We start from the raw sequence: 15,302 nt of genomic DNA on the forward strand, positions 1-15,302 counted from the left end.
TATATATATATATATTATGGGTTTACGACTGCTAATGTTCAACTTCGTAGCCTCGTAATTTTAACCCCAATCCAGAAGACATTGGAACTCCTGGATCAAGTATTGGGAGAAATTTGCTTTCGTGGAGGACTTTTTGATCGAGATAACCCGCATTTGCGTTGCATGGGGAGGAAGACCACGAGAACCTCCCACGATTAGCCTGATGGCAAGGGGACTCTTACCCATGATCCGTCTACCACTGAGGATATTTCACGTCAGCACTGTGGTCGGTGCAAGCTGAATACGGAATTGGTATCGACTGGGATTCGAACCCGGTTCGTCTGATTGAAAGGCGAACGCTCTATCCCCTGAAACATCACGGCTCAAGCATAATTTTCGTAATTATTTTTGCAAATTATAATTAATATTCTCATTTCCATAACTTTCGTAATACTCTTCGCATAATTTTATTATCGTAATATAACCAAATGAAGTTCATGATCAATCAAAACACCAACTAATTCAAGATTAACTAAAGAATTCAAATTTTTACTGGAGCTCTATGCTGGAAGGCAATATTTTTCATATTTTCTAACCACTGCAAGAAGGAATTTATCCAATAATATCCTCATCCTGAATTTATTGCCAATCAAAGTTCTGACTACTATAAGATTAGTTTGAAAAGTAAAATTTCAACTGAAGTTCTGTATTAGATAACATTACGAGTTTCAATCGCTAAAAATAACCATTTCTGACAGCCAAAATTCGAATTTATCATTGATAGAAATTTCGACTACTTACGTGTCCTCTAAGTTTGATTATGTCCTCAACGCTGCAAGCAAAACTTTACGCCGAATACAACGCCAATCAGAATTTCCTATCGATATCTGACTAGCTAGGTTAATATATTCTCAATTAAAGCTTTTGTTAAATTATAATTTAAATTTTGACGATTTTACAATTTTACAAATTTACAAGCAAATTTACAGAACAAATTTACAAGCAAACAATTCAAAAGAAAAAGTAATAAAATAGAAAAAAGAATAAAAACTGCATATTTTTACAAGTAGAGTAAAAAGCAGAAAATAATTCTGTTTCTGACAGATCAAAAACGAAGAGCATAGAGCATACAAACTTGTATCACCCCTGAATGAATCTCCCCCACACTTCTACAGTTTTGGTTTTGACAAAAAACTTTTAATTTCTTCATTAATTCCATTCATAAGAGTATATTTTTATTCTAAAAAAACATTTTTATTTAGATATAAATAAATAAGCACTGAAATAGCACGAGAACTTTTATAAAATGTTAAAATCATTGTTATCAAAATCTAACGATTTATTGATGGTGTCAATCAATAAAAGTGGGAAAAAATCATCATAATCAGTTTCAATGATTATGATAATCACCATTCACTTTCATGATAGTCAATATGACTTTGATCTTTCAGATCATGCCATATTGAATAATTTGATTATGACATTTACAACTTCAACGGCAAATCTATTATTTTACATTAAAAAAGATAATTATCACATACAATGGGCATAATTTAAGAATATTTTAAAAATTTTTCTTAGAAAAGATCTCAACCGAACATTTGTGTTCTTCGAAGTAATAGTTTCAAACATTATTTAGATGTCATAAAAAACATTAAAACCAATTATTGTTTTTTTAAACCTTTCTCAGCTCGTTAAAATTAAAACTTTAAATTAATTAAAAGAATGCTCATTTTAAAATAGTTCTTACATATTATGCTTACTACATTTTAAGAATATTTTCAATATAAAAAAGACATGACTTGTAGACCATGTTATTGTCATATTAAGGGTCAAAACGCTTAGTCGCTATTTTGAAAGAAACATTAAAACCCATTGTTCTTATTTAAAATCCTCTTACAACTCTTCTAATTATAACATTTAAAAATTGTTTTTATTTTAAAATAGTCTTATTTATCTATTAGAAATAAGTAAGTTTGAATAAAAAATCCACATCAAAATAAACAGAAAATCTGATTTTATAAAATAACAAAGCTACCTCTTAATTCAATCGCAGCTAGTAGAAAATCTCCCGACAGCTTCCGTTTATAGCGACACCTTTTTTCTTAAATCTTTAAAAGGCTAGAAGAATTAAAAAATATATGTCATTGTCTTAAGCGATATGTTAAAAGGTGAATTAGATAAGATAAAGAAACTGCTTAACGTTATGTTTGCGTTATAAGGTTGATGGAATAAATAATTGTTTGTAAAGAAAAAAATGTTATCTAAAAAGATAAAACATGCTCATCTATTTAATTTTTTTCTTATATCTCATATATTTTTCGAAAGAATTGCGTACTTGTTTGCATGTAAGTTTAATCAAAGAAGAAATTCAATACAACAGCAAAAAATCCTTTTTTACTGTTATAAATTGATTTGGAAAGGCACTATTACTAAGAAGGAGTATAGAGAATAGTTTTTAAAGTTAAAATACGATGTTTGTTTAGTGCGCAAAAGGAAGGATGGCCTTGAACAATGTTTGATTTAATGATCAGATTTTCACGTTCTAGTACTCAATCTTAATGGTACGAAAAGGTGACCTCAAATATGTAGAGTTCCTAGGTTTGATCAGCGCCTTTCGAAGACTCCCCGTGTAGTAAATGGTGACTGATGCGCGTTAAATCTGTCTAGTTATGAAGTCCCTCATGTTCCCATAACAAGTCGATACCTCTGAGGATCCTGATTCAGGAACTTTCTTGTCTTCTGGATTGGTTCAAAATTACAAGGCTATGGAGTAAGCTACGGATATAAAATAATTAGTGTAGATCCGGGGTGGCTTAAGAGATAGGACATTCGCCTTTCAGTGAGGTGAATCGGGTACGAATTCCAGTGGTGGCTTATTGATACAAATTCTGCACTCTGCTTGCACCGACCACCATACTGACTTAAAATATAATTATTGGTAGACGGATCATGGGTTAGAATTCCCTTTTCCGTCATGCTAATCATGTGAGGTTTTCATGGTTTTCCTTTCCATGTAACGCTAATGAAGGTTAATTCCATCAAGAATTCCTTAACGAATAATATTTTTTCTCCAATACTTGATCCAGGAGTTCCCTTGCTTTCTGGAGCTTGGATTGAAAATTGCAAAGCTGCGAGGTTGAACATTAGTAGTCGTAAACTGAAAAAAATTTGGACGGCTGTTCAACTATGGTTGTAAAAATAAAAATAAAAATAGAAAAAATAGTTCAGGTCCGGGATAGCCAGCTTAGTAGGGCATTGGACTCGTGTACATGAGAACGGGAGTTTGAATAAAGCAGGCCGAAGAATCCCCCTGTATTAAATGGTGACAATAGATTATGCTTTTTATTACTGGAATATTTTTTTTACCAGAAATGTCATCACCATACACTACTCTGATTTTACCAGAAATTTATTTCTCTGCGTAAGCAAATAGTACATATATTATATACGCATGAAATAAAATTACTTAGACATGCTCTTATTTCACTAAAATAAGTCGAAGTAACAAAACACAGCTTAATTGCACACATTTCTGTTAATGTAAAATTTTGTTAGCAGCATATTTTTGTCTTCAGTATAATCTGAGAAAGAAATGCAAAATATACTATTTCTGCATCTTTTGATGGTCATGTGACCTACAGAAATATATGCCTGCTGTCAGAACCTTTCTGAATGTAAGTACCTCTTTTTGAAATCTTTTGACATGTGCGACACATGTCATTTTCTATAGTGAAGAAAGAAATCTCACGAGGAACACTTGTAAAACCTACGTGAAACTTATATGGTTGCAGGTGTCACTTTTTCACAAAAGAAAAAATAATAATGAAAAAATCTTTCAAGAAGTCTGATTTAAAAGGAAGAAAAGAAAAAATCCAAGCCAAAATCAGAAAAGAACTATCGTAATTTAGGTATAAATTTTTTGACGCAGATTGAAAGCCAGGGCTCTTTTTATGTATTTTTTTTCTGACGCTGAAAGTACAAGTAAAATGCATTTTTTTAATTTTAAAAAGTAGTCTAATAGTTGCAAAAATATCTGTTAGACATTTGAAATTATATTTTTACTAAGACATATAATAATAATATGATTTTTTTCCCTATATATTACAAGATATATCGATAATTGATTTAGTAAATTAAATAAATTTCAGTGATGAATAACTGTTTCACTTAGATATTTTCTTTTATTTCCAATGAGCTGCACAATCAGTCTTGCCGATGAGCAGAGCTAGTGCGTTCTCCAGAAGTGGTATCCACTCTTTCAGGACCACCACAATGGGTGATATACCATTGGTCATTTTAATTTGGACGTCTAGTTTCTGCCACACTAGATGGCAGCATCGAGACTATTTTGCCGGAAATGCCAATAGCCAATAAGGCACTCCAGGGATATTTTACATGCCGCATAATCATACGACATGGCCGGTGAGAATTTTCTGCATCCTGAAAATCCGGATTCTGGGCCGGGGATCGAACCCGCAGACTTGGGCTCAGAAGGCCGACGACACTTAGTTTCCCTTAGACATAAATTAATGAAAATAAGTGCAAATTGTATACGAGCCTTTTCATGAAGATTTTACCATAAACGCAGAAAAAGACACCACGTTTTATGCTGTCTTTCATTACAATAAATTTTTCACTTATTTTGTTCTTAAATAATACCAAATAATGAAAAAAGTTTGAAAAATTTGTTTAATAAAAATTCTGCATCAAGAGTTAAAGAATTTACTAATTCTATTTAAAAAAAAAGTTTAATGCTTAGTTAAATAATATTTTTTTTAAAAAGAATTGCCTATTACCTGTCATATTAAGTTTAAATAAAAATAAATTATTTTCTTTAATTTACTTTTTAGATCCTCTTGAGAAAAATATTTTTAGACATAAAGCCTCCTTAAAAGCCATTCATAGGACTCAGCAGTACTTATTTCCACGCTGCGTTTAGGACAGGAAATGAAAAATTCATTTTTCTATATGTGAGGCGTATTAAAGTGCTCTTAAAGAATTTTCAATGAAATCGTTGTAGGTCATAAAACAGTAATGAATTTTTATGGTCAATAGAGTTTTTATTGTATTTTATCTAATTCCATTTACTGCTTAAAAATACATTTTGAGCCACTTAAGCGAATAAAAATGCATCAAATGCATTTAAATACTATATTGAATTAAAAAGAGAAGTATTTTAGTACTCCTGCAAAATCACTTTATTTTGATCTTATAGTCGACTTTTAAATTTTACTTTTTAATGTAAATTCAATAGGTCTAAAGGAACTTTGATAGCCACCAGTATATTAAAAATAGTGTTAGTTCTTTTAAAGTATTTTTAATAAAAAATATCAAAATAAGTGCGTTTGAATGAGTTTTAAAATTACAAAAGTGCAATTATTAACTGAGTAACATTAATTTTGTAAGAATAGTGATAAGTATAGTAAAAAAATAAAAAGGAAAGTATCTAGATTAGTTATTATCCAATGATTAGTTTTTTTACTTATAAAGACTCAATATAATTAATATATATTATTTAGTTCTAGCTATTTAAGCGAAGAAAAACGGATCAAATGTTTTTGAATACCATGTTAAATTGTAAGAATATTTTAATTCTCTTTCAAAATCATTTTATTTTAACCCTATAGTTGAGTGCCCATTTGTTGCAAATTGAATAGATTTGAAGGGATTTCGATAACCAAAAGTATATTATATAAGTATTAGTTCCTTTTAAATTTTTTTTAATAAAAAATACAGAAAATATGCTTATATAAAATAAACGAAACTATGTTTTTCGTTTTCTTAACTATAGATTGAGCTATATTAAATTCATAAGGATAAAGACAATAACAGTGCTCAAAATAACAAAAGAAAAAATACCAATAATAATTTTTGAAGTAATGATCGGAATTTTTATGCATTAAAATTCGATATAATTAGATCGACAGTCTAACTTTTTAATTTTTAACTAATTAGCGAAGACTATATTTTGAGCTAAGAAATCATGCTCAATAAAATACTTTCACTGAATACGCATACTTTTATTTTGACTTATTCGAATTCTTGACTCTTAAAATGAAGAGGGTAGTCTCAATCTGGGAAATACAGTTCAGTAGTTTAAGCAGTTAAAAGTCCTGGCCCTTTACTGTTGTCACGATTTGCACCTAAAACAAGACACATTCCTGCATTTTTATTATTCAGCCACTAATCGATTGATTTCCATCACATTTTGGATTTTGCCATTTAAACCTAAATAGATAAAATACTGTGAAAATTTGTTTTTCTTCAATTTTAATTTATCTTTTCATTAAACTGATTTATAAAATTAAGGAATAATCACAAGGAATTAATTTTGCGTGGATTTAATTATCTTTGGGTAAGTACATTTTATGATCATACATAAAATTATTTTGATTCACTTAATTATTTCCGGAGATACAGCAAAATATACAAAAAGTGAAATTAACATTAAGGAGTCCAGACTTTCGGTCGTTCCCTTAGGCAGTAGCGCATAAGTAAAAATATAGGCAAGAAGGCTGTCTCTACATTCACTGTTAGAGTTTTAATTCTAAAATTATGGTAAAATAACCAGTAAAGATCATTTACCGGTTATTTTACCATAATTTTGTGCGGACAATTTTTACTTTTACGGTTTTGAAACGGTTTCAAAACCGTAAAAAAAGAAATGTAACTGAATATAGGAGCAAGGCTTTTCGCTCGATAATGGACAATGGACAGTGCAGGACACTGGAAATTCATCATGAGTTAAAGGAGAAAATACTGTGGCGTCGATGTTGGAACTCGAAACCCAGTTGTGTCGGTCATGAGACTGACAGATTAGCCCTGTCGCCTTTAATAAGTACCCACTACAAGAAACTAAGTTTTAGAATTTAGAAACAATTAAGTAAATTACTATTAAGTCAATTTTCTCAAAAAAATTTCGAACAGTGTATAATCATTCTTGAAAAAAGTACGATAAAAATACTAAAGCAGAGAAACATGGACTCATTCAAGATTCTTAATATTTATTTAACTTAACTATAATGTCAGTACTTTTTTCCATACTTTCAGTACTTTATTCTTTTAAACTATCAGTTCAAAGTTATATTTTATTTCTTATATATTCATATGTTAATATCATTTATAGTTTTTTGGAGCAAATATTTCCTAAATATGACTTAAAAGCATCTTTCAAAATATTTATAGCAAATTAAAAGTATTTATCAATTTTTTTTAAGAAATTAAATTTATCCTTATCAACACTGACATATTTCCTTTACTTACTGAATACATTACCTATTTCCATAATCTGATAGCTTGAATTGCATCTCATTCTACTCTAAACATGCCACAACTCTTATGAAGAATTAATCAAAGATGCGTTTCTAAAATCTCATGTAATTCCCGTAATCACCTAACATAGGTTCTCGATTTCTCCTTAAGTATCTTCATTTTGATTCTATAATTAACCTCGTCCGAAAATTTTCGGTCGAATCTCTTCGGAGGATTCTCATATCTCACCGAGGGTATTAAATGCTCATTATGCAATCTGCTATTCTAAATAGAGATAATCGTATCGACATAAGGTTATTCTAAAATCGAACTAAACTTTCTTCGGAATTAATTAGATGAGAGACAACTTAGTAACGTTTCTGTAAATAGGTGAGAGTTTAGATATGTCTGTTAAGTTTTTACCGCAATTAGAAATTGTTGTTGGTTTGAAAATCCTGTCGAGTGATTCTTAAGGAAGATAAAGTTTACTTTTAAATGATACTTTTAATTTTAATTATTCGAGATATAACACATAATTTGCTTTTAGGGAAAAATTATTGTAATTTCTTAAATATATTGTTCCTCTAGGCTAATAAAATAATACTTAAGAGAATTTTGAACTTTAACAAAATTAGTTAATAAAAAAATATCGTGAAATTAAATCTGAATTAAGACATAATGTACAATTTCTATTTTTAGATATTTGTTTTTAGATTTAAGTAAAGTTATTGTGTGATTCATTCTCATATACTGTCACTTATTGGTTTAATTTACTAAATAAATTGATAATTTTCATGCTATGATAGTCTATATATCTCAATTTAAAATCTAAATAAGTCACTCACTGTAAAAAAGTTTGTATCAAATAGCGGTATAAAATACCGTAAATCCGTGAAATTCCTTTTAACTGTAAAATATATACCGTAATACTTACAGTAATATTTACTTAATTAGAAGGTTTCAGAAAATTTAGAAAATTTAGATATATCAGATATTTTATTCCGTAGCATGTTCCAGTGAAAATGGATTTTTTGGTAAAAAGTACCATCAGCTTGTGTATCAGTATTTTTTACTGTAATTTGATCCAGAATTTCTTACAGTGCAGTTTCTATAAAATATAAATCAAAAACTATTTTTTGATGCTCTAAATAGGCTTTTCTTTTCAAAAAAAACTTTAGTAAAATCTGATATATATATATATATATATATATATATAAGAGGAATTTCTTATTATAAATCACTTTAATTCCAAAAAATATTTTGACATAGCATTACTAGAAAAAACGCCCCTATGAAGATTTAACCATAGCTTACGAATAAAGAAAATAAAGGAAATGTCTTATACTTCTCAACATTTTTGATAAAAATNTATATATATATATATATATGGATATTCAAGTACGTGTCTACTAATTCTTCAAATTTTATAAAAAGGGATGTTCTAAGTTATGCATCATGAAGTACTTAGAAAAAAGTATGGGTAAAGCTAACAGAATATGGTAAAATTTAACTTTTACCGAAATGCTTTGAAAATGATTTTGGTAAAAATAACGATAGAATATAGTGTTTAATTGTGTAGGAAAATTCGGTAAATGTGGTAATTTTATCAAGATACCTAGATCATAGAAAAAGAGACATTAATTCGATTGAATTTGTTAGATTTTTTCACTAAATCTGTAGTTATAAAAACTATAATTTCAAAAACCAGAATTTCCGCTAAGTCGTTACCATATGAGCGTAAAACTATAAAAGGAATGGAAAAAGTACTGTATATTTTGGTTTAATAACCGGAATTATTTTCTCTTTACCGGAAATGTCATTACCAGAAAGTAGGGTAATTTAACCAGATTTTTTTTCTCCGTGTATAAAGGGCATTTTTGCATTCTTATCTAATAAAATTGGTTTTCATTGGTTTTCATTGCATCCAGGTCAATGTTACAAAAGTCAATGTTGCTTTATTTAATCCGAGAAAAATAAATGTGGCTTTGTTTAATTTTGGAAAAAAAATCACTGCGACTTTTTAGAAAACACAGTATTATATCTTATCACCTATTTTTTTATAAATCAAATCATGTTTATTAAAATTTTACCTCATTTAAAAAATAAAAACTGTTCTTATGTTCTACACTTCATTGATTTTCTAAACATTATTTAAGATGCATTTTATTAGCATTATTTTGCATACTTTGAATTGATACAAATGAGTGATACAATATAATGATGAAGATAAATGATACAAATCAAAACACATAAAACATAATATTTGATAGAAAAAAATTCTACGAATTTATTCGCATGCATAGACGATAACACCTGTAAATGTGTGTTATTTTCAATATAAATAAGCGAGATATATTTTACTCAATGATAAATATGAAATTTATTGGCAGGCTCTATAAATTTTTCTATTCTTCTGCAAATCTTCATAAATCGGTCATAACGCTTTTCGTAGAGCTTACTTTATTCCTTTGCACGCAAAGTAACGAAGAAAAAAATTAATTAAATTGGAAACTTCCAAATGCAGGTTTTTATTATCGACTAACTTACCTGTGAAACTCTTTCAAACAAAAGTAATACAAAACGAAAATGTCCGATAAAATGGCGAATTTAATAACTAAATTGCTTTTATTAAAATATAAAAGTGAATAAGAAAGCAATAATATTATGTAAAAGGCGCAGTAAAAATTTTCGATTCAGATTTCAGTAAAACGTATTGGCACTCAGGATGCCGGCACATTTTACCGTAAAATCCATTTTTACCGAAACATGTTAAGGAACAGAAAATTTGCTGTAACGCAACTTTTACAGTAATAATCACTATAAAACTACAGAATCCCATTAAATTAAATAAATTTTATTGTAAAAATTGAAATTTATGTTTTGCTGTAAAAAGTACGATACAATATTTTACGATAAAAGGGATTTTACTGATGATGCACCCAAAATGCAACTTTATACTGTAATTTGATCCGGAAATTTTGACAGTCTGGTTTAGTACAATTTAAAATCAAATTTATTCAAATCAAAAGTATTTACTAGAATTTTTTAGTATTATTTTTAAATTTGCAATATATTTTCAATAAAAATTAATAAAAATATTTATTCATTTAATCATGATAAAAAATATTTGGAGCTTGAACATCTCAATTCAGATTAAACAACATTTATAGATAAATGAATTTTTATAATAGCAAGCTCTTTAAAACGTACGAAGTTAATTAGCTTATTTTATTTTTCATTGTTGTCTCCTTTAAATAAAATTAAGTTTATTTCATTTAATTGTTAAATACAATAAACGTCATGGATTTTATTTCTGCAAAAGATAATTAATTGTAAAAAAATCGCATTTGGTGAAAAGATTTTTCCCTTTTTTTTGTTTTGATACAAGTCAAAAGAGAATTTGCTTAATTAATATAACAATATTTTTTTAAATTTAAAATCACACAAAATGCATACAATTTCAAAACTTCGTAATAACTAAAAAAGTATCCTTAATTAAATGGAGTATTAGTAAATGTATTTTTTGAGACAAAAAGACTTCTACATCCCCAGGAAAATGGTTTGAATGAAAGTTTTAATTGTTAGGTTTCTTTAATTACGATCAAATGTCTTTCAGAAATAAGAAAGTAAGCGTTTTCTGTTTATCGGCATAATTTTTAATATCTGTTTCTTATTGAATATTAAGTGATTTAAGGATAAAAATTGAAAATGTTTTTCATGATGGCAAAATATTATTCCGATGAAGTTAAAGCGTTATCAAAGTTAAAAAAATCAATTTAAGACATTAAATAATATTTAAATTTTAGATAATATAATTAGGTATAATTAGGTTAGGATAACAATAAAATATGCTTTTATAATATGCAATAGCATTTACTAAATCTGCTAAAATGTTATGATGATACTTAGAGCTTAGCATATTAACTCTTCTACTCGATTTACTTTTCAGCTTTGGATTTTTTATTAAATGTGTAGTAATAGGAAAATTGCTTTTTTTTTAAAAAAAAAAGAGATATTTTCTTGTAAACCATTACCATGTGAACGAAAAAATTTCCAGACGAATGGTTTAAAAACCATGTATTTTGGTCTTAAAAGCAGAATTATATTTTTTTACCAGAAATGTTCTTACCATACAGTACGATAATTTTATAGGAATTTATTTTTCAATGTGAAATGAAAATTAAAAACAGAAATTTTATAACTAAATATATCAAAACAAAATCTATGAAAATCCATATTAATAAATAATGAAATGAATTTTGAATAATGAAATATAAAAAAAAGTAATGAATTTAAGCAAATGATATAGAATAATCATATAAAAATGTAGATGGATTTTGAATAAAATAATAGTGAATGAATTAATACTGAATGATTTAAAATAAATTATAAATAAATGAGTTTTAATGAAATAATATAAATGAATTTTTGAAATAAAAGAATTTTACTAGACTATTATTTGTCTCCTGTGCTTATAAGATTTTAAATTTCTCTCAATGTTTGCAATAAAATAAAAATATTATCCCCGGACTCATTAGAAAAACTCAGCTACAATTTTTAATCAACAGCTTTCATATAGTGTTATTTATTATATTATTCCACTTATCCTGAAAATTTATAAATAAGATCATAAATTTTTCACAAATTATTGGTTTCAAAAATTTAAATGTTTCTTATCAGTATTCTTACTCTAAGATTTTGAAAATTACGAAAAATATAAATATTTAACGATATCCAATTCGAATAAAATTAGATAAGGAATGATGAAGCCTTAAAAGACGAATTCAAATTATCTTAAAATATATTAATATTCATCTTGTGTACATAAATTTATTCTAATTACCATGTGTTCTTTAAATTAAGTACACACATTTTTTTTAAAATTTACGTCAAAATTTATAATACAATAGAAAAAAAAAATGAGTCTGCTAAAAGCTAGGGATGTAATTTGCGAGTTCAGTGTGATCTTAAGATTCATTGTAATCTTTTTGAAAAGTTCAATGAAATATGTAGAACTTTCCCGAATTTTGAATGAATAAGGGCGTAAAATTATATTAAACTATTTCTGAAAAGTATACTTGAAAGTACATGAAATATACATATATATTCTTCCGTCATATAAGTGTGATAGTTTATGAAAAGAAATTGCTTGGGTAGAAAGTAATAACAACGTATCTACAATATCCAAGTACTGTGTAATAAAATTTTAAAGTATATTTTTAAAAATGGACTCAATGTACTTCATTGTAAACGTTATTTTTTTTAATTCAAAGTTGTCCCAGAATATTAAAATTGCAAATATTTCTAGTTCAGAAAAATAAAAATTCGCGAAGTATAAACGGTGAAAACGGAATGATCAATGATTACCCTTTATTTTTTAAATAGTTTAAAAAAATCTTGCTACCATCTGCATAATTACGCATGTATTAATTTATTTAGTTAAATCAAATTAAAAAGTGAAAATTGAAAATTAGAATTACATAGTTTCTACAAACTTATCATTAAAAGAATAATATAAAGGATATCTTTGTGATTTAAATCTATTTATCACTTCTAAATATTATTTCTATATTACTAGAATATTGTAAGCTTTTAGGTTTCTTAATTAAGATGATTTTTTAATTAATGTAATTAAAAAAATTATCTATTACATTTTTTTATGTTTAAGCCTACATTCTACACAAAACAATATATTGTTTTACAATCAGGTGCAGCATGAAATTATTTTTTCGGAATTAAAATTCCGGTAAAGATCCATTGGATACAAAATTGTCACCTTGGTCACATATTTTTAAAAAAAAAACTTTTTGAGCCACATTTAAAAATATTTAAGTCTTACAGTATGTTATAAACGAAGTTTAATTTCGTCTTTTTAAAAGTTAAAAAACATTTTTTTTCATGCTGAAACATAAATAATCTACATTATATAAAACGCTAATACGTATGTATCAATAAAACCGATGATATTTCTTTTCTCGCGTTGACAACAGTTTTCATTTTTAATTGATTTGCTTCGGCGCGCAAGAGCACGTAGTGAGCATCATATGGCCAATCTATATTATAAAAAAACTCTAATACGCTTTAATTGAAAGGCTTCCGCGCGCAAGAGCACGTAGTGAGCATCATATGGCTAATCGGGTGAATTCTCACTGAATTAACAAAAAAATTCTCACAAAATTATCTTCATCGAAGCCGATGCTTTACATGCGGCGTTCAGTACTATTTCATATTGTTTTACAACACATGGTTTTAGCCCTCTGGTGTGAAAGACTTTAGAACAAAACTTACAACAGTTACTTTTCTCAACAACTGAAATATGTGAACTGTTTGCAATTTCAAATTAATATTGAAATGCACAGGTATAGAATTTTCTACAGTGAAAAGTTTTCGGAACTTCAGTGTTTAAAAGAGTATACAAAAGCTAGACATTAAGAACGTATTCAATGAGCGAGCAAAGCGAGCATCGGATTGCGAAGCAATCCGAAATGAACTGCGAAAGCAGTTCCGGGGGTTGGCGAGCAGGGAGCGAAGCCTCCTAGCAAGACAAATTTTAGTTTTCAAGTTCAAAAACCTTAAGTAAAAAATATTATAAAGAAAACCGGTGAATGAAATGTAATTTAGCTCTCCTCAAAATTTTTTGCTCTTACTTTGTATATTACGAGGAGAAAGAAATTCTGGCAAACTTGCCATACTGTTTGGTAATGACATTTATGGTAAAAAAAAACATAATTGTGGTTAATAAAAAATAAACGGTATTTAAAGCATTCATTTTATAATTTTTCCGTTCATATGTTAACGGTTTTCCGGAAAACCTGGTTTTCAACATTGTAGTCTTTACTACCACACATTTAATAAAAAATACAAAACTGAAAAGTAAATTAAAAGAATAATTGGTTTTTTGGCCATGGCCATACTCCTAAGTATCTAAATTACCAAATTTTATCGCATATAATAAGACCATATCTTATTGCGAATTTTACCGAATTTATTACAAAAGAGCTTCTTTAAAAATTTAATAGGTTTTTTGGCGTTTCTCTATTGCCAGATACATGATAAATTTTTCCATATTTAATCCATGGTAAATTTTACCATACTCTGATAAGTTCGATCATACTTTTTTTCCTCACTGTAAACTCTTACTGTTTTTAACTTAACTAAGGTTTATTGCTATTTATACTATAAAAAATGTAAAACTTGCATTTCCGACCCCGAAAAAAAAATATTTTCAACCATCTCTAGGAGACTAAAATATTTCTCAAATTATTTAAAATAAAATTGGAAAATATGTGACCATAAAGACAAATTTTTATCGACTTGAATATTGCAAGAAAATATAACCTAATTTACTTGAACATTGCAAAAAATATATAACCTATTCATATAACCTAATTCACAAAAATTTATATCGAAGTAAGATGAACCACCACTCAAAGTTAGATGCTTGGAAATCATAATAAATCAATGGCTTCCAACAACGGATCCTCTCAAGGGAAAAGACAAAAGAATTGCTTTTCGAGGAACACTTAACTAAGATAGTTAGGAGAGTCTTAGTTAAGATAAGTACTAACATAACATCATATCTAAACATATATCCATAAACAAAATCGCGCAGTTATTTATTAAATCAGAATATGGTGCATTGATTCTACTAATCTATAAAATGATTGAGTTGCTTATATATCTAGAAAACTTATTTAACTCAAGAAAAGTTTTCTGACGAGTGCTTATATAAAATTATAATATCATTGATAAAGAAAAAAATATATTTACTTCATATATATGTAAGCACGTTTGAGCATAAATAGAAAATAAAATTTCAGATAAAACTATATTTTTTCAGATAAACTATATCTATAGCACATTTTTTAACTTGTTAATTTTATTCACATAATTTATTTTTCAGTTAATATATTATTTAACTGATTAAATTTATTCATATGTCAAGAAACTTTTTAACTCAAGAAAAAGCTTTGTTCCGAGCGCTCCTCATATAAGAGGTTACAGGCAGTTATATAAAATTAGAATATCATTGATAATGACTCTCTCTCTCTCTCTCTCTCTCTCTCTCT

At 27.6% G+C, this 15,302-nt stretch overlaps 1 protein-coding gene across 2 annotated transcripts in view; it reads right to left on the reverse strand.

The window, feature by feature from the left end:
* Nucleotides 1-15,302, reverse strand: part of LOC107448206 (FMRFamide receptor) — a 100,913-nt gene that overhangs the window by 14,175 nt on the left and 71,436 nt on the right. Inside the window, exon 2 of one of the 2 annotated variants that reach the window (XM_016063322.3) lies at nucleotides 2,018-2,100. The exons of the other annotated variant lie outside the window; for it this stretch is intronic. The gene's annotated coding sequence lies outside the window, so the exon portion shown is untranslated. The remainder of the gene's footprint in view (nucleotides 1-2,017; nucleotides 2,101-15,302) is intronic. 2 annotated transcript variants of the gene reach the window in all.

Source organism: Parasteatoda tepidariorum, chromosome 6, assembly GCF_043381705.1.
Source record: "Parasteatoda tepidariorum isolate YZ-2023 chromosome 6, CAS_Ptep_4.0, whole genome shotgun sequence".
In the NCBI taxonomy this organism is placed as follows: Eukaryota; Metazoa; Arthropoda; class Arachnida; order Araneae; family Theridiidae; genus Parasteatoda; species Parasteatoda tepidariorum.